We start from the raw sequence: 24,716 nt of genomic DNA on the forward strand, positions 1-24,716 counted from the left end.
AAGCTGATTGGATCTCCTTGTTTTGATAAATTTTCCCCTATGGGGGGGGGGGGGGGGGGGGATTTAATTGCCGGCGAAGGGGAAAAGTTGCCATGGCATTTAAACCCCGCGATGGCTGCTCGACTCGCACCCTTCGCCTGGCCAATTCACTCAAAAGTGCTCGCAACCATGTGGGGTAGTTAACACTTTACAGCAGAGCTGGCCAAACCAGTCCTCGAGATCTACCAACAGTTAACAATTTCCAGACAACCTAGCTGGTGCACAGGTGTAGTCATTACTAATTAAGATGTTCTGCATTCATTCCTAACTGCCAATTCCACAGATCTCCAGGAGGCCTGGAAAACATGTACTGTTGGTAGATCTTGAGGTCCGGTTTGGCAGCCCTGCTTTAGAGCGAGTTCCCACCACCACAAAGTGTGGCGGTTATCGTGTGGATTCAGCCATGCAAATCTGTTTGACAGCAATTAAATTCCCCTATAAGGGCTCTATTCATAAAGCAGAGAAAAGCGCAGTTTTGCAGAAAACAGGGCTTTTCACTGCTTTGGGCTATTCACAAAGCGGGTTACCATGGAGAACGTTCTGACTTCACCAGCGGCCTCCCCACTACGTGCCTGAAATGCATTGACATACTTTTGTATGGAGAGTGCGATTCATGAAGGAATGGAAAGCTCAGCTTTCCACTTCTCCATGGAGTCCAGATTCGCCATCTCACGATGGCGCAATCTGAACTTCAGTGCAGAAACTGTAGGGAAGCTTAATGCTTCGGTAGATGCTAGAATCAAGTGGGCTAAGGGACCTTTTCCATCAGGGGGAGGAGCCACGACACAAGGAGGAGGAGATATGCCAGCGGGATAGTTCCTCTACTATCCACGCCACCAACTATTACCTTTAGTAATCAGGTGGCGAGCGGAGCGAGCCACCGACCCCGCGAGGGTACTTTTCGGGTACCCTGTTCGCCCGTAACTTCTCCCCCTGGTGACGCGTCTCCTCCCCTATGTACGTCAGAAGGTCCCTTCTCCCACTCCGATATAGAATCAACCTTAATGCTTCCCTGCTCTCTGCCCAGTACCCCGCACTAGCTCCGCCCCCTGACCTCACAACCACCCCTGCAGCCTCCCAGGATCTCAGCTGGCGGCGCATGCGAGGAAGGGACCTGCCGGCTGACTCCACTCTGCGCAGAGGGGCCGCAACTGAAGACGTCACTGCTGGAGCCCTGAATACCGGATCACATCATCGGAAAGGCGAGTATACATGAATTGCTACTTTCCAAAGCTATATATGACATCGAACTGATGCGCTGTTTAGTGAGAAGTAACAATTAATTATTTATTCTGTACATTAATAGACCTGTATGTGTGTACTGCAGGAATAAAAAAACAAACACTTTTTTGTTTTGCTTTCCTTAATATAAATGTATTTCTTAAAGAAAATAAAAGACACATCTACAAGAATGTATGCATGGCTTAGGAAACATTAACACTAATTTGGGTGTGCCAGACGTACATAGTCATATACTGACATTTACGTTTTATGGTTGCATTGACATGTATTTGTGTGATATATTCCGAAATTAGAATAAATGGATTCCATTCAGCGACAACTGTATTGTAGTAACGTACAGATTATGGAAAGAAAGTGGTACACAATGAGAGGGGAGAGCCATGTGTACGAAAATGAGTGTGCACTCTGCTAAATGAGTGTGACGGATTCCTGACTCTAGTACATGCTTCGCAACGTGGAGACGGACGTGCCAGGTTACTAGAAAAGGCTTGCTTTTGCAATGCGCTGTGATGTATTTTCGCTCTCTCCCTTTTTTTAATCTTTTTTATATTTTTTTTAATATTATTGCATGTAGCATTTCAGATTCAACCAATATACAACGTCGCAGTTTTTTTTAATACACGCTTGTAGTCAGTGTATTTCCCTACAGAGAGATGCTGAGCAGTACCAGGGAGAGCTCTACGTGTGGGCTGGAGACAGCGGATGAAGCAGCTACTGAAAGGAGCTATCCACGCCCCATCTCTCTGCGCATGCGCTGGGCAAAGACAAAGGAATTGGTAATTACTGTGAAGTCTCATTCATTTCCACTGCAGTGTTTATCATTTAACAAGAGCCCAAAATGTATGGATCTCATTAACACTCACCATATGTGTCAACCTATGATTTCCCTTTCTTTCTCTAGATGCTTGCATCATTCAAATCAATCAATAGCCCACTATTATGATGCATGCATGCAGATTTGGTTTACTTAGCCCATTATCGGGGTGCACTCACGTGCTCCACTGAGGAAAGGCAGATCAATACTGTAGGGCGAGACAATAGTGGGCTGTGCAATGGCCGCAGCAGCAGCTATCTCCTGCTGGACAGATGTCACCCAGCTGTTGCATATGCACACAGTGGCTGCAGCATGCCAGGCAACAACATCCCGCTAATCAGCTATCTCGGAGAATATCAGTAACCAGAACAAGGGAGGAAAATGCCCAATGCTGGAAGGAAGGGGTGACTGCTAGCGTCTGATTTCCATCCATGTCCTATGGTGGGGCTGCTGCGCGTAACCCATTCCTGCACTGACAACCATCACATAGATTGATCAAGGAAGAAACGCCCAAATGTGGAGGAGATCTCAGAATCCAGATAATCCAAGTATTCAAGACACACAGTTCAGGACAAAGAGCACATGAAAAGAACAGTATTTAGGTCATTCATCCCTCAAATGGGTAGATTCCAGATTAATATGTGCAGATCCTATAACGAGTATGCACAGCTTATTCTACCGAGATCTGGATAGTGACGTTCAGCCTTCCACCACAGTCTCTGCTACTCACTATTCTTTCCCCAAAATAAAACCTTCTAATAGATGGGCTATACAGCACGTGTGCGACATAGGTCTGCACTACAATTACAGGCTTCCAAATATATAGAAGATCCTGTCATTCACATAGCTAGCAGTTCCTCTGTTTGAATATAGGGCTATCTTTTATCGGAATTCCATTGCACTGCACATTAATGGACCCCTTCTGGCATATGGGCGATCATTGTGACTAGTTTAGAGATAGATATACTCCAAGCAGTTATCTGGCTTCTAGCTCCCTCACCCCAATCCCTGCTGCTGTATAGAAACTGATTGCATTAATTTGCCATGTGTATCCAGTATATGTGTGCATTACACACACTGGAAAGAATCCTCTCCTGCTTACCTTATTGAATAGCCTGTGTTTGTCCTTGTGTGTTTGTGTGCCCTGGTGTCACAAGGGTTCTTGTGCCTGCACTGGTAAGTCTGGGTGCTTGTGCCTCCCTGGCTCGGTGGCTAGGACTGTGGTGATTAGAGCCCGCTGCTGTAGCAATGTCTCTTCTGCTGCTGCCTCTGCATTTCTCCCTCTCCCTCCTCCCCTTCTGTTCCTTTCACTCTCCACCCCCGTCTCCCCCTTTCTCTCTTCTCTCCCACTCCCTCCCTCTCTGCTGTCCATAAACCACTCTGGGGCTTTTTTTTCTCTCCTTAATATATATATAAAGATTAAAGTGTGTGTGGGCTGTTCATACTTACCCTCAAATTTAGGAGAGCACCCTACTCTGAGCTGTAAATGCACATTGGGCACGGGAAGACGTACAGTATAATATGGAAAGCAATACTGATTGATTTGCATACTATAGTGAATTTCATACACTGCCACAGGACCATATACATTGGATTGTCTATCTGGTTACTCTTGTTTATCTTCTTCTGGATATTATGCTGCTCTTCAAATGTTGGTTTTTGGATGAGAGTCACAGACTTGTGCAGGTATAAGTGGGAAATACCATGCTATTCTGCTCACCTTCATCCATACCTTAAAGATCCAAAATTGGTGGCTGAAGAAAAGCTAATTACTGAGTCTGGTCTGCACAGAAGTCCTCCTCTACTGTTTAATGAGTGGTCAGGTGAACATGTTCCAGAGAATTGCAATTGCACTTGGAATACACTAGTGATTGTTGGTGTAGGACAATGATTCCCAACCTCTGTCCTTAAGGACAGTCCAGGTTTTAGTGATATCCATGCCTAAGCACAGATGGATAAATCAAAATGACTGAGTTACTAATTAAGTCACCTATGCTGAAGTATGGCTATCCTTAAAACCTGCACCGTTCGTGTGCCTCGGGGACCTTGGTTGGGAACCCCTGGCATGGAAGAATGAGCTTAATTGTCTGCACTTTCTAGGACAGAAACAAATGTACATGTGGTTTATTGCAGTTTTCTACAGTTCTTACCTATCGAATAATATTTTCACTAATATTATTATTTAAAAAACATTTTATGATTTCTTTTATAAGACTAATAATTCACTTATTTGTTTCACCAATCAGACTGTAGATTAAAAAAAAAAAAAACATTATTGTAATATTTAACTTTCTGACATTATTGTATATTCCAGAGATTATTGCATATGTTCACTCCACACAAATGTTTAGCACTTTGGCTCCCTCTGCAGAACATGTTGCACATTAGGACTTGTCTTAAACACTGTTCAAATGGTGTGCAAATTGTCAGTGGTTTATTCAAAATAATTGACTCTATTTTCACAATTCACATTCTATTTGGAAAATCGCTTTTTAATAACAGTGTTGCATGGTGTTTAGTTTTATTCCATTAGATTTTGTTTTGTGCATTTACTGTTGTCTCTAACTACAACCTGCCATGTGTGATTGCAATCAAGTAAGCATATGGTAGCAGTCTTGTCGGTTTTTAACACAGCTATGATGTGTGTCCCTAGTATTAATATATAATTTATCAAAATAAACAGTTTGGGGCTGTAACATCATTCTGATCAGAACGTAAGATAAGATTCTAAAATAAAAAAGTAAAGCAACAGCCCGTGTAGATCAGTAGAAAATGGTCATTACATTTATAGCAAAACTACGGTATGCACATATACAATATACTGTACATTAACTATCTCTCCCTGCGTAATAACTTCAGTCTCACTGTCCTAGAGTGACTGTACAGCCTCACTGGTAAATTGGTGCTTTGCTTCTCAAAAGTGAATATTGGTTTTCTTGATTTATAATAGCATGCATCCGAATTGTATATTAATGTCTGAAGTGGATTATGGTTTTGGGATAGTAACCTCGGTTTTATGAGTGCTGAATCTAGTATATCTATATGTGTGTATATATTTATAATAAATATATATATACTATGCCACAGGTTCTCAAACTCGGTCCTCAGGACCCCACACAGTGCATGTTTTGCAGGTAACCCAGCAGGAGCATAGGTGTATTAATTACTTACAGACACATTTTAAAAGGTTCACAGGTGGTGCTAATTATTTGACTTGGGATTCTATGAGGAGACCTGCAAAACATGCACTGTGTGGGGTCCTGAGGACCGAGTTTGAGAACCTGTGTACTATGCTATCTATCAATGCAGGAGTCCTCCTAAACGGAAGGAGCAGACGGCACTCGTCCAATCTTTTTAGAAAAAGCTGGTGCTTTTTATTATTACAACGTTTCAAAGCCCATTGACATTTTCAGCAGGTGCAAAGCACGATGAAAAGGCCAATGGGCCTTGAAACGTTGTACTAATAAAAGCACCAGCTTTCTTCTAAAAAGACCGGACGAGTGCCGCCTGGTTCTTCCGTTTAGGCCAGGCATTCCCAACCGCGGTCCTAAAGGCACACCAACAGTGCAGGTTTTAGTGATATCCAGGCTTCAGCACATATGGTTAAATCAAAATAACTTAGGTACTAATTAAGTCACCTGTGTTCAAGCCTGGATATCACTAAAACCAGGACTGTTAGTGTGCCTTGAGGACCGTGGTTGGGAAACACCGGTTTAGGCAGACACCTGCATTGATGTATCATCGATTAGAAAGGCACCCCGGCAGCTTTTCAACCTATCCTGGAGTGCCCTTTCTGTGTGTGTGTGTGTGTGTGTGTGTGTGTGTGTGTGTGTCTCTATCTATCTCTCTATCTACATATATATATATATATATATATATATATATATAATTAGTCATTAGAGATGTTAAGAAGTCTAGTAATATTGTGATATTTCTTTCAGGAATGTAAACTTTGTTTTTATGTCTGTAATTAATCAAACAATTTTGTTTGTAACGGGATCACTGCATACTGACATATTTATGTCAAAGTCCATCTCACACCGACTCACTGAGTTTTACAACAGAATCTATTGCAAACCTCTATACCTTTTTTTTTATATATCATGCATCAGAAAGAAAATACTGAGCTAGTAGATAATTGTTATTTTATGGAGTATCTTAAACTGCTCCATATAAATTGAATATCTACTATTGGAATTACAATAATGGACCCCAAACTAACACAGGTAGGTGGTTCTGGACTGTTTGGTGGACCACATTGTTTAGAGCTGCAGTGCTGTGTTGCTTTTTGTTCTTTTACATTATCTGCAGATTCTGGTGTGCAGAGATCTCATATCTGTCTGGTTCTGGATGGTACAAGGTTACAAATTATATTTTGTTCACATTACAGTATGCAATACTATGTATTTACACTTCAGCAGCAAACACAGAGTGTAGGCAACAAAAACGTACCAGACCATTAGTGGGCACCTCAAAATGTATTGTTATTTTCTTTGGGGTTTATTGTACTGCAAACCTATCCAGTTCATTCAATAGTTAAATGAATATAGTATGTTTCCCTTTTAAATTCGAATAAAAAAAAAAAAAAAAACTACATGATGCGTATTGAACTGTTGCTACACTTCCTGTCACTATTTGTAAGCAAGTTCACTAGTTTTGCTGTCTGCACATATTTCCTTTTTTTGACATGCAGTAGCAGCAGATTGTGTTGAGTTTTTACAAGTGTTAAATGTTTTTTTTAATGTCCAGGCAAGAAATCCCCCTCTGTTTCTTCTGGAACTTATTTTACAGAAAACACAGAATGAAAATGAATTGATCCATATTCTGTTTGTATACTGCTTCATGTAACTATCCACAATCATCTCACATTGCTTCTAACTCAATTATGTTTCCAAAGTACTGTCATTGATTTTCATCATCAAATGTTATTATTTCTCAGGAGAAATGACAATTTTCCTTTCAAAACCAGACGCTTGAACACAGAGCCATAAGTAGATATTTTGGTACCTTGGGCCAAAAATAGCATTGGCGCACACACACACACACACACACACACACACACACACACACACACACACACACACTTTTCAAACAGGGAGATAAGGTGAGCCCTTGTGCCCAGTGAAAGCTCTTGCTATGATGCCCCTTCCTCTTATACCAGCATTTATGAACTTGATGTGAAAGCATAATTTGAGTAATTTAATTACATTATCATTTATTTTAAATCACACTTTTAATTTCAGTCTTAGCCAGGACCTTCAGTCAGATCATTCGTTATTTAAAGAACTCATTTCAAAATACTGTCATACCCAGGATTCAAACCCATGTTCTTCCATTTTGCAGTCAGACACCTTACTAATGGAGCGATCTACTCCTGTATGGGAAGTTTGAGAGTATTTTGAAATGTGTGCTTTAAATAAATGAATGTGTGACTTAAAGTACTTAGGAATGTAAGGGGGAGAGGAGGGCAGCATGGGGATGTCGGGGATTAAAGCGGAGGAAGTTGCAAGTGATAGTGATTAAAACAGCAAGTTGACAGGTGTGCAGAACAGCTCCCCTTGCCTTGTGGTGCCCTATGCAGTGGTACATGTCGCACCACCCTATTTACGCCCCTGCTTGAACATTGTAGTATGTACAGTGCTAGTCCTTGATAACATAGCACTTTAATAGACCTAGTAATATTTGTAGGATCGGCCATATGAAATCATGTTTACGTTAAAATACTGCACTTAAAAACAATCACCTGTAATCATATGTGTCAGTATTTGGACAGTGTTCAGTGTACATGGGCCCTCATTCCGAGTTGTTCGCTCGGTATTTTTCATCGCATCGCAATGAAAATCCGCTTAGTACGCATGCGCAATGTTCGCACTGCGACTGCGCCAAGTAACTTTGCTATGTAGAAAGTAATTTTACTCACGGCTTTTTCATCGCTCCGGCGAACGTAATGTGATTGACAGGAAATGGGTGTTACTGGGCGGAAACACGGCGTTTCAGGGGCGTGTGGCTGAAAACGCTACCGTTTCCGGAAAAAACGCAGGAGTGGCCGGAGAAACGGTGGGAGTGCCTGGGCGAACGCTGGGTGTGTTTGTGACGTCAACCAGGAACGACAAGCACTGAACTGATCGCACAGGCAGAGTAAGTCTGAAGCTACTCTGAAACTGCTAAGTAGTTAGTAATCGCAATATTGCGAATACATCGGTCGCAATTTTAAGAAGCTAAGATTCACTCCCAGTAGGCGTAGGCTTAGCGTGTGTAACTCTGCTAAATTCGCCTTGCGACCGATCAACTCGGAATGAGGGCCATGGTGTAAACTTTAGTTTCTGAGATGTGTGTGAATGCAGTATGTGGTTTGGTAATAAAAATACTGTTAAGCATTGGCGTTTCTATAATGGGTGCAGTGCACCCATGTTTTAACACTTACCTTTCCGGTGCTGCAGCCATGGCAAAAATCACAGACAAAATGTCCGCAGCACAAGCGTAGTAGTGAAATTAGTTTTAGGCACCATGTTTCCAGAGACCTGCACATGCGCAGTAGACTCCAGCACATTGCCAGAGCCTACTGTGCCATGGAGAAGACGGGGCCCACCTGGAATCTGCACATAGACCCTCTCCTCTGTTAAAACGCTCCTGCTGCTAATGGTCTAATTTCAGGAAAGTGACATTCTATGGGGTTAACTAGCTGAGTGCAGGCCACACCTCTAATACATGTGAAGTCTAAAGTAGGCTGAATCCTGGACAGAGTATGGTTTCTTCAATACAGCTAGTCATGAGAGTTTGCTAAAACAAGTTTTATGGTAAGAACTTACCTTTGTTAAAACTCTTTCTGCGAGGTACACTGGGCTCCACAAGGAATGGACAATGGGGTGTAGAGTAGGATCTTGATCCGAGGCACCAACAGGCTCAAAGCTTTGACTGTTCCCAGAATGCATAGCGCCGCCTCCTATACCACCCCGCCTCCCTGCACAGGATCTCCGTTTTTAGTTAACCAGTCCAATGCAGTAGCAGAAAAAGAGACGACCACGGTTAGTAGCCACAACACCGCATTCTCACGTCAGGAGACGTGTCAGCGGCTAATGCCATACCAACCCAAAGAAGCTAAGTGCGTCAGGGTGGGCGCCTTGTGGAGCCCAGTGTACCTCGCAGAAAGAGTTTTAACAAAGGTAAGTTCTTACCATAAAACTTGTTTTCTGCTGCGGGGTACACTGGGCTCCACAAGGAATGGACAATGGGGATGTCCTAAAGCAGTTCCTTATGGGAGGGGACGCACTGTAGCGGGCACAAGAACCCGGCGTTCAAAGGAAGCATCTTGGGAAGCGGCAGTATCGAAGGCATAGAACCTTATGAACGTATTCACAGAGGACCACGTAGCCGCCTTGCACAATTGTTCAAGGGTCGCACCACGTTGGGCCGCCCAAGAAGGTCCAACAGACCGAGTAGAATGTGCCTTAATGTGATCAGGAACAGAGAGACCAGCCTTCACATAAGCATGTGCAATCACCATTCTAATCCATCTGGCCAGAATTTGCTTGTGAGCAGGCCAGCCCCGTTTGTGAAACCCAAACACAACAAAAAGAGAATCAGATTTCCTAATAGGAGCAGTTCTCTTCACATAGATACGGAGAGCCCGTACCACATCCAAAGACCGCTCTTTGGGAGACAGATCAGGAGAAACGAGTGCCGGAACTACAATCTCCTGATTAAGGTGGAACGAAGAAACCACCTTAGCTAGATAGCCGGGACGAGTCCTAAGAACCGCCCGGTCACGGTGAAATATCAGATATGGGGAACTACAGGACAAGGCACCCAAATCCGACACTCTTCTAGCTGAAGCAATAGCCAGCAGAAACACCACCTTAAGGGAAAGCCACTTAAGGTCAGCTGAACCAAGAGGTTCAAACGGGGACTCTTGTAATGCCTCCAAAACCACCGACAAGTCCCAAGGAGCCACAGGCGGGACATAGGGAGGTTGGATACGCAACACGCCCTGAGTAAAGGTATGCACATCAGGTAAGGTCGCAATTTCTCTAACGTCCTAGTGGAAGCTGGGGACTCCGTAAGGACCATGGGGAATAGACGGGCTCCGCAGGAGACAGGGCACTTTAAGAAAGAATTTGGATTCTGGTGTGTTCTGGCTCCTCCCTCTATGTCCCTCCTCCAGACCTCAGTTTGAATCTGTGCCCGGACGAGCTGGGTGCTGTTTAGTGAGCTCTCCTGAGCTTGCTATAAGAAAGTATTTTGTTAGGTTTTTTATTTTCAGGGAGATCTGCTGGCAACAGACTCTCTGCATCGTGGGACTGAGGGGAGAGAAGCAGCCCTACTCTCTGAAGCTAGGTCCTGCTTCTTAGGCTACTGGACACCATTAGCTCCAGAGGGATCGTACACAGGATCTCACCCTTTGTCGTCCGATCCCGGAGCCGCGCCGCCGTCCCCCTCGCAGAGCCGGAAGACAGAAGCCGGGTGTAAGAAGCAAGAAGACTTCAAAATCGGCGGCAGAAGACTCCAGTCTTCACTGAGATAGCGCACAGCACTGCAGCTGTGCGCCATTGCTCCCAAACTACACCCACATACTCCGGTCACTGTAGGGTGCAGGGGGGGGTCACCCTGGGCAGCAATTAGGACCTCTTGGGAAAAGTGGAGCATATATACAGTTGGGCACTGTATATATGTATGTGCCCCCGCCATAATATTACACAGAAATGCGGGACAGAAGCCCGCCGCTGAGGGGGCGGGGCTTCTTCCTCAGCACTCACCAGCGCCATTTTTTCTCCACAGCTCCGCTGAGAGGAAGCTCCCCAGGCTTTCCCCTGCAGATTCACGGTAGAAGAGGGTAAAAAGAGAGGGGGGGGGGGGGGGGCACATAAATTAGGCGCAAAAACATTATATACAGCAGCTACTGGGTTAACACTACGTTACTGTGTGATTCCTGGGACATATAGCGTTGGGGTGTGTGCTGGCATACTCTCTCTCTCTGTCTCTCCAAAGGGCCTTGTGGGGGAACTGTCTTCAAGAAAGAGCATCCCCTGTGTGTGTGGTGTGTCGGTACGCTTGTGTCGACATGTTTGACGAGGAAGGCTATGTGGAAGCAGAGCGGGAGAAAATGAATGTGGTGTCTCCGCCGACGGCGCCGACACCTGATTGGATGGATATGTGGAAGGTTTTAAATGATAATGTTAATTCCTTGCATAAAAGGTTGGATAAAGCTGAAGCCTTAAGACAGTCGGGGTCTCAGCCCATGCCTGATCCTATGTCGCAGAGGCCGTCAGGGTCTCAGAAGCGCCCACTATCCCAAATTGTTGACACAGATACCGACATGGATTCTGACTCCAGTGTCGATTACGATGATGCAAAGTTACAGCCTAAATTGGCTAAAGCCATCCGTTATATGATTATAGCAATGAAGGATGTGTTGCACATCACAGAGGAAACCCCAGTCCCTGACAAGAGGGTTCATATGTATGGGGAAAAAAGGCAGGAGGTGACCTTTACCCCTTCACATGAGCTAAATGAGTTATGTGAAAAGGCTTGGGAATCTCCAGATAAAAAACTGCAGATTTCCAAACGGATGCTTATGGCGTATCCTTTCCCGCCAACGGACCGGTTACGCTGGGATTCCTCCCCTAGGGTGGACAAAGCTTTAACACGCTTATCCAAGAAGGTAGCCCTGCCGTCACAGGATACGGCCACCCTAAAAGATGCTGCGGATAGAAAGCAAGAGGGTACCCTGAAGTCCATTTATACACATTCAGGTACCTTACTAAGGCCGGCAATTGCGTCGGCCTGGGTGTGTAGTGCTGTGGCAGCATGGACGGATACCTTATCTGAGGAACTGGATACCTTAGACAAGGATACTATATTAATGACCCTGGGGCATATAAAAGACGCTGTCCTATATATGAGAGATGCTCAAAGAGACATTAGCCAACTGGGCTCTAGAATAAATGCTATGTCGATTTCTGCCAGAAGGGTCCTGTGGACTCGGCAATGGACAGGCGATGCCGACTCAAAAAGGCACATGGAGGTTTTACCTTACAAGGGTGAGGAATTGTTTGGGGAGGGTCTCTCGGACCTGGTCTCCACAGCTACTGCTGGAAAGTCAAAATTTTTGCCATATGTTCCCTCACAACCTAAGAAAGCACCGTATTACCAAATGCAGTCCTTTCGTTCACAAAAAGGAAAGAAAGTCCGAGGTGCGTCCTTTCTTGCCAGAGGCGGGCAGAGGAAAGAAGCTGCACAACACAGCTAGTTCCCAGGAACAGAAGTCCTCCCCAGCTTCCACTAAATCCACCGCATGACGCTGGGGCTCCACAGGCGGAGCTAGGCACGGTGGGGGCGCATCTCCGAAATTTCAGCCACAAGTGGATTCACTCCCAGGTTGATCTCTGGGCAATAGAGATTGTGTCTCAGGGATACAAACTGGTATTCGAAGAGATGCCCCCTCACTGATACCTCAAATCGACCCTGCCAGCTTCCCCCTTAGAGAGGGAAATAGTGTTAGCTGCAATTCACAAATTGTATCTTCAGCAGGTGGTGGTCAAGGTTCCCCTTCTTCAACAAGGAAAGGGTTATTATTCGACCATGTTTGTGGTACCGAAACCGGACGGTTCGGTCAGACCCATATTGAATTTAAAATCCCTGAACATATACCTGAAAAGGTTCAAGATCAAGATGGAATCGCTCAGAGCGGTCATCGCAAGCCTGGAAGGGGGGGATTTTATGGTGTCTCTGGACATAAAGGATGCGTACCTTCATGTCCCCATTTATCCACCTCATCAGGCGTACCTCAGATTTGTGGTACAGGATTGTCATTACCAATTCCAGACGTTGCCGTTTGGTCTCTCCACGGCACCGAGAATATTTACCAAGGTAATGGCGGAAATGATGGTGCTCCTGCGAAAGCAAGGGGTCACAATTATTCCATACTTGGATGATCTCCTCATAAAGGCGAGGTCCAGAGACCAGTTGCTGATCAGCATAGCACGCTCTCAGGAAGTGTTACAACAGCACGGCTGGATTCTAAATATCCAAAGTCGCAGTTGATTCCTACGACTCGTCTGCCCTTCCTGGGCATGATTCTGGACACAGACCAGAAGAGGGTTTATCTCCCGATGGAGAAGGCTCAGGAGCTCATGAAACTGGTCAGAGACCTATTAAAACCAAAACAGGTGTCGGTGCATCACTGCACGCGAGTCCTGGGAAAGATGGTGGCATCATACGAGGCCATTCCCTTCGGCAGGTTCCATGTAAGGACCTTTCAATGGGACTTACTGGACAAGTGGTCCGGATCACATCTTCAGATGCATCGGCTGATCACCCTATCCCCCAGGGCCAGGGTGTCTCTCCTGTGGTGGCTGCAGAGTGCTCACCTTCTAGAGGGCCGCAGTTTCGGCATTCAGGACTGGGTCCTGATGACAACGGATGCAAGCCTCCGAGGGTGGGGGGCAGTCACACAGGGAAGAAATTTCCAAGGTCTGTGGTCAAGTCAGGAGACTTGCCTTCACATCAACATCCTGGAATTAAGGGCCATATACAACGCCCTACGTCAAGCGGAGACCCTGCTTCGCGATCAATCGGTTCTGATTCAGTCAGACAACATCACCGCAGTGGCTCATTTAAACCGCCAAGGCGGCACAAGGAGCAGGGTGGCGATGGCGGAAGCCACCAAAATTCTTCGCTGGGCGGAGAATCACATAAAAGCACTGTCAGCAGTGTTCATTCCGGGAGTGGACAACTGGGAAGCAGACTTCCTCAGCATGCACGACCTCCACCCGGGAGAGTGGGGACTTCATCAAGAAGTTTTCACGCAGATTGCAAGTCGGCGGGAACTGCCACAGGTGGACATGATGGCATCCTGCCTCAACAAAAAGCTACAGAGGTATTGCGCCAGGTCAAGAGACCCTCAGGCGATAGCTGTGGACGCCCTGGTGACACCTAGAGATGAGCGGGTTCGGTTTCTCGGAAACCGAACCCCCCCGAACTTCAGCCTTTTTACACGGGTCCGAGGCAGACTCGGATCTTCCCGCCTTGCTCGGCTAACCCGAGCGCGCCCGAACGTCATCATCCCGCTGTCGGATTCTCGCGAGGCTCGTATTCTATCGCGAGACTCGGATTCTATATAAGGAGCCGCGCGTCGCCGCCATTTTCACACGTGCATTGAGATTGATAGGGAGAGGACGTGGCTGGCATCCTCTCCGTTTAGAGTAGACTAGAGAGTAGAGAGTAGAGACACTTGATTTACTAATTTTGGGGAGCATATTAGGACGGAGTACTACTTGCTGATAGTGTGACCAGTGACCACCAGTTTAATTAATCCGTTCTCTGCCTGAAAAAAAACGATACACAGTGTGACACAGTCACATACCATATCTGTGCTCAGCCTCAGTGTGCCCTCAGTGTGCTGCATCATCTATGTAATACTGTATATCTGACTGTGCTGAGTGCTCACTGCTCACACAGCTTAATTGTGGGGGAGACTGGGGAGCAGTTATAGCAGGAGTACATATTTTAACAGTGCACACTTTTGCTGCCAGAGTGCCACTGCCAGTGCGACTGACCAGTGACCACTACTACTTGCTGATAGTGTGACCAGTGACCACCAGTTTAATTAATCCGTTCTCTGCCTGAAAAAAAACGATACACAGTGTGACACAGTCACATACCATATCTGTGCTCAGCCTCAGTGTGCCCTCAGTGTGCTGCATCATCTATGTAATACTGTATATCTGACTGTGCTGAGTGCTCACTGCTCACACAGCTTAATTGTGGGGGAGACTGGGGAGCAGTTATAGCAGGAGTACATATTTTAACAGTGCACACTTTTGCTGCCAGAGTGCCACTGCCAGTGCCAGTGTGACTGACCAGTGACCACTGACCACCAGTATATTGTGATTGTCTGCCTGAAAAAGTTAAACACTCGTCGTGTGGTGTTTTTATTCTATAAACGCATTCTGCTGACAGTGTCCAGCAGGTCCGTCATTATATAATATATACCTGTCCGGCTGCAGTAGTGATATATATATATTTTTTATATCATTATCATCCAGTCTATATTAGCAGCAGACGCAGTACGGTAGTCCACGGCTGTAGCTACCTCTGTGTCGGCAGTCGCTCGTCCATCCATAATTGTATACCACCTACCCGTGGTGTTTTTTTTTTTTCTATCTTCTTGATACTAGTAGCTTACTTTAGGAGTCTGCAGTGCTGAGCTGACAGTGTCCAGCAGGTCCGTCATTATATAATATATACCTGTCCGGCTGCAGTAGTGATATATATATATATATTTTTTATATCATTATCATCCAGTCTATATTAGCAGCAGACGCAGTACGGTAGTCCACGGCTGTAGCTACCTCTGTGTCGGCAGTCGCTAGTCCATCCATAATTGTATACCACCTACCTGTGGTGTTTTTTTTTTTCTATCTTCTTGATACTACTAGTAGCTTACTTTAGGAGTCTGCAGTGCTGAGCTGACAGTGTCCAGCAGGTCCGTCATTATATAATATATACCTGTCCGGCTGCAGTAGTGATATATATATATATTTTTTATATCATTATCATCCAGTCTATATTAGCAGCAGACGCAGTACGGTAGTCCACGGCTGTAGCTACCTCTGTGTCGGCAGTCGCTAGTCCATCCATAATTGTATACCACCTGGCTACCTGTGGTGTTTTTTTTTTTTTCTATCTTCTTGATACTACTAGTAGCTTACTTTAGGAGTCTGCAGTGCTGAGCTGACAGTGTCCAGCAGGTCCGTCATTATATAATATATACCTGTCCTGCTGCAGTAGTGATTCATCATAAGTCAGTGACAAGTTCAAAAACTTTGGGCGACAGCGGAAGCAGTCCACTGACCAGTAAATCCCTTCCTCTTGTAACCAAGCTCACGCAAACCACCCCACCAACTCCCTCAGTGTCAATTTCCTCCTTCCCCAGGAATGCCAATAGTCCTGCAGGCCATGTCACTGGCAATTATGACGAGTCCTCTCCTGCCTGGGATTCCTCTGATGCATCCTTGCGTGTAACGCCTACTGCTGCTGGCGCTGCTGTTGTTGCTGCTGGGAGTCGATGGTCATCCCAGAGGGGAAGTCGTACTCGTAAGACCACTTTTACTACTTCCACCAAGCAATTGACTGTCCAACAGTCCTTTGCGAGGAAGATGAAATATCACAGCAGTCATCCTGCTGCAAAGCGGATAACTGAGGCCTTGGCATCCTGGGCGGTGAGAAACGTGGTTCCGGTATCCATCATTACTGCAGAGGCAACTAGAGACTTGTTGGAGGTACTGTGTCCCCGGTACCAAATACCATCTAGGTTCCATTTCTCTAGGCAGGCGATACCGAAAATGTACACAGACCTCAGAAAAAGACTCACCAGTGTCCTAAAAAATGCAGTTGTACCCAATGTCCACTTAACCACGGACATGTGGACAAGTGGAGCAGGGAAGGCTCAGGACTATATGACTGTGACAGCCCACTGGGTAGATGTATGGACTCCCGCCGCAAGAACAGCAGCGGCGGCACCAGTAGCAGCATCTCGCAAACGCCAACTCTTTCCTAGGCAGGCTACGCTTTGTATCACCGCTTTCCAGAATACGCACACAGCTAAAAACCTCTTACGGCAACTGAGGAAGATCATCGCAGAATGGCTTACCCCAATTGGACTCTCCTGTGGATTTGTGGCATCGGACAATGCCAGCAATATTGTGTGTGCATTAAATCTGGGCAAATTCCAGCACGTCCCATGTTTTGCACATACCTTGAATTTGGTGGTGCAGAATTATTTAAAAAACGAGAGGGGCGTGCAAGAGATGCTGTCGGTGGCCAGAACAATTGCGGGACACTTTCGGCGTACAGGCACCACGTACAGAAGACTGGAGCACCACCAAAAACGCCTGAACCTGCCCTGCCATCATCTGAAGCAAGAAGTGGTAACGAGGTGGAATTCAACCCTCTATATGCTTCAGAGGTTGGAGGAGCAGCAAAAGGCCATTCAAGCCTATACAACTGAGCACGATATAGGAGGTGGAATGCACCTGTCTCAAGCGCAGTGGAGAATGATTTCAACGTTGTGCAAGGTTCTGCAACCTTTTGAACTTGCCACACGTGAAGTCAGTTCAGACACTGCCAGCCTGAGTCAGGTCATTCCCCTCATCAGGCTTTTGCAGAAGAAGCTGGAGACATTGAAGGAGGAGCTAACACAGAGCGATTCCGCTAGGCATGTGGGACTTGTGGATGGAGCCCTTAATTCGCTTAACAAGGATTCACGGGTGGTCAATCTGTTGAAATCAGAGCACTACATTTTGGCCACCGTGCTCGATCCTAGATTTAAAACCTACCTTGGATCTCTCTTTCCGGCAGACACAAGTCTGCTGGGGTTCAAAGAACTGCTGGTGACAAAATTGTCAAGTCAAGCGGAACGCGACCTGTCAACATCTCCTCCTTCACATTCTCCCGCAACTGGGGGTGCGAGGAAAAGGCTCAGAATTCCGAGCCCACCCGCTGGCGGTGATGCAGGGCAGTCTGGAGCGACTGCTGATGCTGACATCTGGTCCGGACTGAAGGACCTGACAACGATTACGGACATGTCGTCTACTGTCACTGCATATGAGTCTCTCCCCATTGAAAGAATGGTGGAGGATTATATGAGTGACCGCATCCAAGTAGGCACGTCAGACAGTCCGTACTTATACTGGCAGGAAAAAGAGGCAATTTGGAGGCCCTTGCACAAACTGGCTTTATTCTACCTAAGTTGCCCTCCCACAAGTGTGTACTCCGAAAGAGTGTTTAGTGCCGCCGCTCACCTTGTCAGCAATCGGCGTACGAGGTTACATCCAGAAAATGAGGAGAAGATGATGTTCATTAAAATGAATTATAATCAATTCCTCCGTGGAGACATTGACCAGCAGCAATTGCCTCCACAAAGTACACAGGGAGCTGAGATGGTGGATTCCAGTGGGGACGAATTGATAATCTGTGAGGAGGGGGATGTACACGGTGATATATCGGAGGATGATGATGAGGTGGGCATCTTGCCTCTGTAGAGCCAGTTTGTGCAAGGAGAGATTAATTGCTTCTTTTTTGGTGGGGGTCCAAACCAACCCGTCATTTCAGTCACAGTCGTGTGGCAGACCCTGTCACTGAAATGATGGGTTGGTTAAAGTGTGCATGTCCTGTTTATACAACATAAGGGTGGGTGGGAGGGCCCAAGTACAATTCCATCTTGCACCTCTTTTTTCTTTCATTTTTCTTTGCGTCATGTGCTGTTTGGGGGGTGTTTTTTGGAAGGGCCATCCTGCGTGACACTGCAGTGCCACTCCTAGATGGGCCAGGTGTTTGTGTCGGCCACTAGGGTCGCTTAGCTTACTCACACAGCTACCTCATTGCGCCTCTTTTTTTCTTTGCGTCATGTGCTGTTTGGGGAGTGTTTTTTGGAAGGGCCATCCTGCGTGACACTGCAGTGCCACTCCTAGATGGGCCAGGTGTTTGTGTCGGCCACTAGGGTCGCTTAGCTTACTCACACAGCTACCTCATTGTGCCTCTTTTTTTCTTTGCGTCATGTGCTGTTTGGGGAGTGTTTTTTGGAAGGGCCATCCTGCGTGACACTGCAGTGCCACTCCTAGATGGGCCAGGTGTTTGTGTCGGCCACTAAGGTCGCTTAGCTTACTCACACAGCTACCTCATTGCGCCTCTTTTTTTCTTTGCGTCATGTGCTGTTTGGGGAGTGTTTTTTGGAAGGGCCATCCTGCGTGACACTGCAGTGCCACTCCTAGATGGGCCAGGTGTTTGTGTCGGCCACTAGGGTCGCTTAGCTTACTCACACAGCTACCTCATTGCGCCTCTTTTTTTCTTTGCGTCATGTGCTGTTTGGGGAGTGTTTTTTGGAAGGGCCATCCTGCGTGACACTGCAGTGCCACTGCTAGATGGGCCAGGTGTTTGTGTCGGCCACTTGGGTCGCTTAGCTTAGCCATCCAGCGACCTCGGTGCAAATTTTAGAACTAAAAATAATATTGTGAGGTGTGAGGTGTTCAGAATAGACTGAAAATGAGTGGAAATTATGGTTATTGAGGTTAATAATACTTTGGGATCAAAATGACCCCCAAATTCTATGATGTAAGCTGTTTTTTAGTGTTTTTTGAAAAAAACACCCGAATCCAAAACACACCCGAATCCGACAAAAAAAATTCGGTGAGGTTTTGCCAAAACGCGTTCGAACCCAAAACACAGCCGCGGAACCGAACCCAAAACCAAAACACAAAACCCGAAAAATTTCCGGTGCTCATCATGACACCGTGGGTGTTCCAGTCGGTCTATGTATTTCTTCCTCTTCCTCTCATACCAAAGGTGCTGAGAATCATAAGAAGAAGAGGAGTGAGAACAATACTCATTGTTCCGGATTGGCCAAGAAGGACTTGGTACCCAGATCTGCAAGAAATGCTCACAGAGGACCCATGGCCTCTGCCTCTAAGACAGGACTTGTTGCAACAGGGGCCCTGTCTGTTCCAAGACTTACCGCGGCTGCGTTTGACGGCATGGCGGTTGAACGCCGGATCTTAGCAGAAAAAGGCATTCCGGATGAGGTTATTCCTACGCTGATAAAGGCTAGGAAGGACGTGACGGCTAAACATTATCACCGTATATGGCGAAAATATGTTGCTTGGTGTGAGGCCAGGAATGCCCCCACGGAGGAATTCCAGCTGGGCCGTTTCCTTCACTTCCTACAGTCGGGAGTGACTTTGGGCCTAAAATTGGGTTCCATTAAGGTCCAGATTTCGGCCCTGTCTATTTTTTTTCTAAAAGAACTGGCTTCTCTGCCTGAAGTTCAGACGTTTGTAAAGGGAGTGCTGCATATTCAGCCCCCTTTTGTGCCTCCAGTGGCACCTTGGGATCTTAACGTGGTGTTGAGTTTCCTGAAGTCACACTGGTTTGAGCCACTTAAAACCGTGGAGTTAAAATATCTCACGTGGAAGGTGGTCATGCTATTAGCCTTGGCTTCGGCTAGGCGTGTGTCAGAATTAGCGGCTTTGTCACATAAAAGCCCCTATCTGGTTTTCCATATGGACAGGGCAGAATTGCGGACCCGTCCACAATTTCTGCCAAAAGTGGTGTCATCTTTTCATATGAACCAACCTATTGTGGTGCCTGTGGCTACTCGTGACTTGGAGGATTCCGAGTTACTAGATGTGGTCAGGGCTTTGAAGGTTTATGTAGCCAGAATGGCTAGAGTCAGGAAAACTGAGTTGCTGTTTATCCTGTATGCATCCAACAAGCTGGGTGCTCCTGCTTCAAAGCAAACTGTTGCTCACTGGATCTGTAACACGATTCAGCAGGCTCATTCTGCGGCTGGATTGCCGCTGCCAAAATCAGTAAAAGCCCACTCCACAAGGAAGGTGGGCTCTTCTTGGGCGGCTGCCCGAGGGGTCTCTGCATTACAGCTTTGCCGAGCAGCTACTTGGTCAGGTTCGAACACTTTTGCAAAGTTCTACAAGTTTGATACCCTGGCTGAGGAGGACCTTGTGTTTGCTCATTCGGTGCTGCAGAGTCATCCGCACTCTCCCGCCCGTTTGGGATCTTTGGTATAATCCCCATGGTCCTTACGGAGTCCCCAGCATCCACTAGGACGTTAGAGAAAATAAGATTTTACTTACCGGTAAATCTATTTCTCGTAGTCCGTAGTGGATGCTGGGCGCCCGTCCCAAGTGCGGACTTCTTCTGCAATACTTGTATATAGTTATTGCCTAAATAAGGGTTATGTTATAGTTGCATCAGGGTTGATCTGATGCTCTGTTGTTGTTCATACTGTTAACTGGGTAAGTTATCACAAGTTATACGGTGTGATTGGTGTGGCTGGTATGAGTCTTGCCCTGGATTCCAAAATCCTTTCCTAGTACTGTCAGCTCTTCCAGGCACAGTTTCTCTAACTGAGGTCTGGAGGAGGGACATAGAGGGAGGAGCCAGAACACACCAGAATCCAAATTCTTTCTTAAAATGCTCTGTCTCCTGCGGAGCCCGTCTATTCCCAATGGTCCTTACGGAGTCCCCAGCATCCACTACGGACTACGAGATATAGATTTACCGGTAAGTAAAATCTTATTTTTTCTCTGAAACCACACCGACAAGGCAGATATTTGAACCTTGAGGGAGGCCAGACGCAGGCCTAAGTCCAGGCCTTGCTGAAGAAAAGCCAACAACTTGGCTATACTAAACTTGGAAGTGTCATAATCGTTAGATGCGCACCAAACAAAGTAAGAATGCTAGACCTTATAGTAAATCCGAGCCGAAGCCGGTTTCCGGGCCCGCAACATAGTTTGAATGACCGCCTCAGAAAACCCTTTAGCCCTTAAGACGGAAGCTTCAAGAGCCACGCCGTCAAAGACAGCCGGGCTAGGTCCTGGTAGACACAGGGGCCCTGAACGAGGAGGGAGGTCTGGGCGTTGTGGAAGTAGAATTGGACGCTCTGACGATAGGCCTTGCAGGTCTGAGAACCAGTGCCGTCTGGGCCACGCTGGAGCTATGAGAAGCAGAATTCCTTTTTCTTGCTTGAACTTCCAAATTACCCTGGGCAGGAGTGACACTGGAGGGAACATGTACGGCAGCCGAAATCTCCACGGTACCGCCAGCGCATCCACGAATGCTGCTTGAGGATCCCTTGTCCTTGCTCCGAAGACCAGAACCTTGTGATTGTGTCGAGACGCCATCAGATCTACGTCTGGAAGGCACCACCTTTCCACTAGGAGTTGAAACACTACTGGATGCAGGCCCCACTCGCCGGCATGCACGTCCTGACAACTGAGAAAGTCCGCTTCCCAATTCAGGACTCCCGGAATGAATATTGCCGATATGGCCGGTAGATGGCGTTCTGCCCACTGTAGAATCCGTGAGACTTCCTTTATTGCCAAATGGCTTCGAGTGCCGCCTTGATGATTTATGTAAGCCACTGTGGTGGCGTTGTCCGACTGTACTTGAACAGGACGGTTCTGAATTAAATGCTGGGCTAGGTTCAAGGCATTGAAGACCGCCCGCAACTCCAGAATATTGATCGAAAGGAGGGACTCCTCCTTGGTCCACCGCCGCTGAAGGGAGTGTTGCTCCAGCACCGCGCCCCAACCTCGTAGACTGGCATCTGTCGTCAACAGGACCCAGTCAGATATCCAGAACGGACGGCCCCTGCACAGTTGTTGGTCCCGGAGCCACCAGAGTAGCGACAGACGGACCTCCGGAGTCAATAAGATCATTTGAGACCTGATCCGGTGAGGCAGGCCGTCCTATTTGGCTAGAATCAGCCTCTGGAGAGGGCGAGAGTGAAATTGAGCGTACTCCACCATGTCGAATGCTGACACCATGAGGCCAAGCACCTGCATCGCCGAATGTATCGACACTTGCGGACAAGATAGGAAGCAACGAATCCTGTCCTGAAGTTTCAGGACTTTCTCCTGAGACAGGAACAACCGCTGGTTGTGAGTGTCCAATAGTGCTCCCAGATGAACCATGCTCTGAGCAGGGATCAGGGATAACTTCTTCCAGTTGATGAGCCACCCGTGGGCTTACAGAAACCGGACCGTCACATCTAGATGACGCAGGAGAAGTTCTGGGGAATTTGCCAGGATTAACAAGTCGTCCAAATATGCAGTATCCTGACTCCTTGACGGCGGAGTACCACCGTCATCACCGCCATGACTTTTGTAAAGACTCGCGGAGCCGTTGTTAAACCAAAAGGTAACGCCCGAAACTGGTAATGGCAGTTGCCAATCGCAAATCTCAGGTATTGCTGATGAGACACTGCTATAGGAATATGCAGGTAAGCATCCTGTATATCCAGGGAGACCATGAAGTCCCCAGGTTCCAAGGCCAGAACTATAGAGCGAAGGGTTTCCATACAGAACTTGGAAATCTTCACAAACCTGTTCAATGCCTTGAGGTTGAGAATGGGCCGGGAGGACCCATTCGGTTTCGGGACTAGAAACAGCGGAGAATAGTACCCCCGGCCCCTCTGCGCAAGAGGCACCTGTACTATGACTCCTGTATCCAGGAGGGTCTGTACCACCGAATGTAGAGTGTTTGCCTTTGTCTTGTCCAACGGGACATCTGTCTGGCAAAATCGATGAGGGGGTGGGTTTTTGAAGGCTATGGCGTAACCTCGAGTGACTACTTCCCGTACCCAGGCATCTGAAGTGGTCTTCAACCATTCCTGGTTATACCCTAGAAGCCGGCCCCCCACCCTGGGATCCCCCAGAGGGAGGCCCGCCCCATCATGCGGCAGGCTTATCTGTCTTGGAAGCTGGCTGACGGGCCGCCCAGGCTCTTTTGGGCTTAGGCTTACCAGGTTTGGAAGTGCGGGCCTGCTTGTTGTACGCCTGACCTTTTCATTTACCTGAAGGACAAAAGGGGCAAAAGGAAGTACCTTTAGCCTTCGACACAGAAGGAGCAGTACTTGGCAGACAGGCAGTTTTGGCAGTAGCCAGGTCAGCAACAATCTTATTTAAATCCTCCCCAAACAGAATATCTCCCTTAAAAGGGAGTACCTCCAGGGTTTTCCTAGAGTCCAGATCCACAGACCAGGATCTCAGCCACAATATCCGGCGAGCCAGGACTGACGTAGTAGAGGCCTTGGCTGCCAGGATACCGGCATCAGAAGCCGCCTCTTTAATATAACGAGAAACTGTGACAATATAAGACCAGCATTGTCTAGCATGGTCAGAGGAGATTTCAGCATCTAACTCCAAGGCCTATGCTTCAATGGCCTCTGCAGCCCAAGTAGCTGCAATAGTGGGCCTTTGTGCAGCACCCGTGAGGGTGTAAACTGCTTTCAGACAACCCTCCACACTTTTATCCGTAGGCTCTTTTAGAGATGTGACGGTGGTGACCGGTAGAGCTGAGGAAACCACCATCCTAGTCACATGTGAGTCCACTGGAGGAGGCGTTTCCCAATTGTTAGACAGCTCAGGCGCGAGGGGATAGCGAGCCAGCATCTTCTTTTGAGGCACAAACTTCGTACCCGGGTTTTCCCAGGGTTCCTGACGTATATCCACTAGGTGGTCAGTGAGGTAAAACTTGTTTAATCACCTTCTGACGCTTGAACCTATCTGGTTTCTAGGAGGAACGGATGGCTCGGGATCATCCGTAATCCAAAAGATCAGGAACATCCACACGTGAACCACCCTCCCCATCAGCCGTATCTGAGTCAGAACCTGTGGGGTCAGTGTAAGTGCCGTCTTCATCCGACGAGGTGTCAGTGACAGCAGTGGATTGTGAGGAGACAAGCGCTCGCTTAGAGGACCCCTTGGACGTAGGCGAGCGACGGTCAGACTTTTTAGTAGTCAGGGACTGGTTCAACTTCTTTATTTGAGCAGATAAATCGTCCGCCCACGGCGGATTAGCTGCAGGGATCACAAACGGTTGCACCGGCATTGGGGGTCCCATAGGGGGTGTTAGTTTTTGAACTAGCGTATGCAGAAGCGTGGAAAAAGCGGCCCACGGCGGGTCATTATTTGCCCCCGTTGCCACGGGCCCACTGGGGGGCAAAGAGCCCCCAGAACCAGAGCCCAAAGCTGCTATATTCTCCTCATAGGTATCTGAAGCTTCAGCAACACCGGCAGTGTGTTCAGCCCCAGAACCGTTACCCTCA

The 24,716-nt window shown here is 47.1% G+C and overlaps 1 protein-coding gene and 1 long non-coding RNA gene across 2 annotated transcripts in view; one reads left to right on the plus strand and one right to left on the minus strand.

The window, feature by feature from the left end:
* BASP1 (brain abundant membrane attached signal protein 1) overlaps nucleotides 1-3,353 on the minus strand; it is a 144,588-nt gene extending 141,235 nt beyond the window's left edge. The window contains exon 1 of the mRNA XM_063922943.1: nucleotides 3,198-3,353. The gene's annotated coding sequence lies outside the window, so the exon portion shown is untranslated. The remainder of the gene's footprint in view (nucleotides 1-3,197) is intronic.
* A 44-nt stretch (nucleotides 3,354-3,397) lies between these two features.
* Nucleotides 3,398-24,716, plus strand: part of LOC134927870 (uncharacterized) — a 259,760-nt gene continuing 238,441 nt past the window's right edge. The window contains exon 1 of the long non-coding RNA XR_010177757.1: nucleotides 3,398-3,781. This is a non-coding gene — a long non-coding RNA (uncharacterized LOC134927870). The remainder of the gene's footprint in view (nucleotides 3,782-24,716) is intronic.

Source organism: Pseudophryne corroboree, chromosome 5 (assembly GCF_028390025.1).
Source record: "Pseudophryne corroboree isolate aPseCor3 chromosome 5, aPseCor3.hap2, whole genome shotgun sequence".
NCBI lineage: Eukaryota > Metazoa > Chordata > Amphibia > Anura > Myobatrachidae > Pseudophryne > Pseudophryne corroboree.